At 41.9% G+C, this 4,612-nt stretch overlaps 1 pseudogene; it reads right to left on the bottom strand.

Annotated features, from left to right (window-relative positions):
• The window catches only part of LOC111963748 (coronin-6-like), a 38,125-nt pseudogene that overhangs the window by 10,084 nt on the left and 23,429 nt on the right, over nt 1-4,612 (bottom strand).

The following is a 4,612-nucleotide window of genomic DNA, read 5'->3' as shown; positions in this document are numbered from 1 at the left end:
TGTGTGTGTGTGGTGTGTATCTGTGTCTGGTCTGTCTGTCTGTCTGTCTGTCTGTCTGTCTGTCTGTCTGTCTGTCTGTCTGTCTGTCTGTCTGTCTGTCTGTCTGTCTGTCTGTCTGTCTGTCTGTCTGTGTCTGTCTGTGTGTGTGTGTGTGTGTGTGTGTGTGTGTGTGTGTGTGTGTGTGTGTGTGTGTGTGTGTGTGTTGTGTGTACCTGCAGTGAGTAGTATATTGCGTGCGGTGTGGGGTGCCAGGTGACAATGCCGACACGTTTGGAGTGTCCCTCCAGGACCACGATGGGCTCTGATATGGGCCGGGTCCCCATCTGGTCAGGGATCTGCCACACCTGCAGGGGGACACAATATAACTTAACAACTACAGGGGGACACAAAAAGACATTACACCTATAGAAGGACACAAAATAATGTTCCACCTAGAGGGGGGGAAAAAGCAACGTTACACCTATAGGTTGCACCTCCAACACTTGGTCACGTCATGCCATTGTTCTGAACTTTCTCAAGCCGTGTATCTGCCATAGTAGTGCCCAACAGTCAGGATAAGCCCGGTCATTTTCAATGGAGGCTAACGCAGGCTAACGCAGGCTAACGGAGGCTAACGCAGGCTAACGCAGGCTAACGCAGGCTAACGGAGGCTAACGCAGGCTAACGGAGGCTAACGCAGGCTAATGACTGTTTTGCCTGGAAATACAATAACTTTGCTAAAGTAMGCAAATATTTAGTAGGAAACAACTTTGCCCTCATTATCATGCCGTCAAATTTACTTCAGACAGATGGCAATGTTGTCATTAGCTAGCAATGTTTGTCAGAAATAGCTAGCTAATGTAAGCCTTGCTGGGAGCACGAACATCCGATTGGTCTCTCCTCAATCATAGCTAGCTAGCTAACGTTGTACTGCATCTAAAGTCAATCTGGCAACATCACAATGGCAAAAGGTTTTCCTATAATTATCTGTCTCCTTTAGAAATTTTATTGTATTTCCAAGCCACAGTAATGCATTTTTGATGAAATATTCATCAGTGCCAATTGACAATGCATTGAATAGAATGCTCAGTCGGGCATCAGTCCTAAAACGATTGTTACAAACAATATTGTGACGAAACGTGCAAGCCATGAATAAGGGGACACAATACAATGTTACACCCACAGGAGGACACAATGGGTGTGTTCGTAAATTCAATCTGGAGTGCGCTCAGAGTGCGCTCTGGGTGTTCGCAAATTCAGAGCATTTGCTCTCATAGTGTTCAGAGGCAACACTGGACGCTCTGGCCGAGGAGTAGCGTTAATCCTAGCACGACAGTCAAGCACCCAAGCTAACTGGCTAACGTTGGCTAGCTATTTCCAGACACAAATGAGAGAACACCTCACTCTGACCATTTTACTCATCCTAGCAGAGCCGGTTAGGCTGTTTTCATGTTTTCCAGAGTGTTGATGACTGTAACTGTGCTGCTGGCAACAATTGAATTACTATTTTTTGGGGGCCGACATTTACTGGCACCGGCCATATTCAACGGGTGTTGAGCGTTCGTAAATGAATCAGTTATTCTGCGCTCCAGGCAGTTAGATGAGAGTGCTCTGAAATCGGAGTAGATAGCCAGAGTGAATATACAAACTTCACCCAACAGTATAACATTACACGCCTAAAGGATGACACATAACAACGTTACACCCATAGAKATAGAATAACTAGAACGGTCTTGGACCCTCTAAGCCTGGCAATTTGACTGGTAGACTCATGGAGATATGCCATATCTATATTTGTGTATGGGTTGACTCATAGCAGTGAGGAAGAGGCGGAGCGAAGAGGATCCCCTCCCGTCAAAATTTGTCTACGCGGGAATGTAGCGATAAGCAGATCACCTGCTATTTGGGACAATGTCCTCCCATTGTTAAGGCGGAGATCATCTCGTCATTATATACAGTATCACGGGTACATTCGCAAATGGGGCTCTGCTTGGTTTTGTGAGCAAAAATGTAAACGTCAATGTAGAATGTTCATTCTATTATGCTAAACTTGATGTGGCTCATTTTTGTAATGTCAGTTGAGTTGATTTCAACAAATTACAGCACATATTGACTTCCTGCTTTACTCTCGGCCCGAAGGGTTAAACAAACGGAGAATCTCAATTGCATATTCCTCGCGTCTTCTCTCCTCCTTTCTTCGCCTCCCTCTCCACAACCCATTGGATGAGAGGTCTCGTTGTCTAACTTAGTCATCTTCAACCATAGAGAATCGATAGAGGACTCACTTTTCTATCTGTGCACATTATAGCGTCTGTGACAGCATGGGCCGCGCCATTTAGGCATAAACCCATAGGAATCCCATCCAGTTGAATACCTTTGAACTACTTAAAAATATATATCAATGAATATAGCCAATGTGAGTCCTAATGGCACTGGCCCATGCTATAACGTCTTTTGGGTCCACTAGAGGCCTCTATCATTCTTCTATGTCTTCAAACCTACTGTAGCTTACTTCCTGGCTTTTCTCTATGGGTACACCCCAAACATGGCCGCCAGTTCCACCCATTATGCCATCATGAACTTAATGGAGACACATTATGTTACACCTACACATGACATATAATGTTACACCTACAGGGGGGACACATATAATGTTACACCTACAGGGGACACATAATACATGTACACCTACAGGGAGACACATAATAATGTTACACCTACAGGGGACACAATAATGTTACACCTCAGGGACACATAATAATGTTTACACCTACAGGGGACACATAATAATGTACACCTAACAGGGGGACACATAATAATGTTACACTCTACAGGGAGACACATAATAATGTTACACCTACAGGGGACACATAAATGTTACACCTACATGGGGACACATAATAATGTTACACCTACAGGGGACACATAATAATGTTACACCTACATGGGAGACACATAATAATGTTACACCTACATGGGGACGCATAATAATGTGTACACCTACAGGGAGGACACATAATAATGTTAACCTACAGGGGACACATAATAATGTTACACCTACAGGGGACACATAATAATGTTACACCTACAGGGGACACATAATAATGTTTACACCTACAGGGGACACATAATAATGTTACACCTACAGGGAACAATAAATGTTACACCTACAGGGACACATAATAATGTTACACCTACAGGAGGGACACATAATAATGTTACACCTACAGGGGGACACATAATACGTTACACCTACATGGGACACATAATAATGTTACACCTACAGGGGGACACATAATAATGTTACACCTACAGGGACACATAATAATGTTACACCTACAGGGGGACACATAATAGTACACCTACAGGACACACATATAATGTTACACCTACAGGGGAACATATAAATGTTACACCTACAGGGGACACATAAATGTTACACCTACAGGGGACACATAATAATGTTACACCTACAGGGGGACACATAATACCTGTTACACCTACATGGTGACACCAATAAATGGTTACACCTACAGGGGACACATATAATGTTACACCTACAGGGAGGACATAATAAGTTACACCTACAGGGAGACACATAATAATGTTAACACCTACATGGTGACACAAATTACAATGTTACACCTACAGGGGACACATAATAATGTTACACCTACAGGACACAATAAATGTTACACTACAGGGACACATAATAATGTTACACCTACAGGGGGGACACATAATAGTTACACCTACATGGGACACTAATAATGTTACACCTACAGGGAGACACATAATAATGTTACACCTACATGGGACACATAATAAGTTACACCTACAGGGAGACACATAATAATGTTACACCTACATGTGGGACACAAACAATGTTACACCTACAGGGGACACAATATAATGTTACACCTACATGGTGACACAATACAATGTTACAGCTACACAAGGACCACATACAATGTTATAATACAGGGGACACATAATAAATGTTACACCTACACAGGGACACAAAAAACGTTACACCTACAGGGGAACAGGGGGAACACATAATTACCGTTACACATTGGGACACAAAGAACATTGCTATGACCTAATTCCAGTACTATATCTTAAAACATTTTTCCATACTAATTAAAGAAATGTGCTACTCCAACCAACCCCCCCCACCAATTTTGGTGTGTGTGTGTTTTCAAACACAAACACACACTCTCTCCCCCCTTCACACACACATAATCACACTCTAATGATAGCCAAGTTAGCTGGCTCAGTGAGCCATGTCTTTTTGTCTGTGAAATCCAAAGGATGACATTACAGCTAAGGGCTTCTTCCTTGGTCACAATGTCAAGCCTGGACAGCTGCTATCTATCTATATATTCTACTATATATCATATCCTATCTATATATCCCATCTATCTATATATCCTATCTATACTATATATCCTATCTATCTATATATCCTATATCTATCCTATATATCTATTCTATCTATATATCCTATTCTATATCTATATTATCCTATCTTTATATATATCCTATCATCTTTATTATCCTATCTATCTATATATCCTATCTTTATATCTATCTATTCCATTACCTATCACGTAATCGCTATCTTTATATC

The sequence above is a fragment of the Salvelinus sp. IW2-2015 genome, linkage group LG5, assembly GCF_002910315.2.
Source record: "Salvelinus sp. IW2-2015 linkage group LG5, ASM291031v2, whole genome shotgun sequence".
NCBI lineage: Eukaryota > Metazoa > Chordata > Actinopteri > Salmoniformes > Salmonidae > Salvelinus > Salvelinus sp. IW2-2015.
Note: the sequence above shows the minus strand (reverse complement) of the source record. Positions and strands in the feature narration are given on the sequence as shown.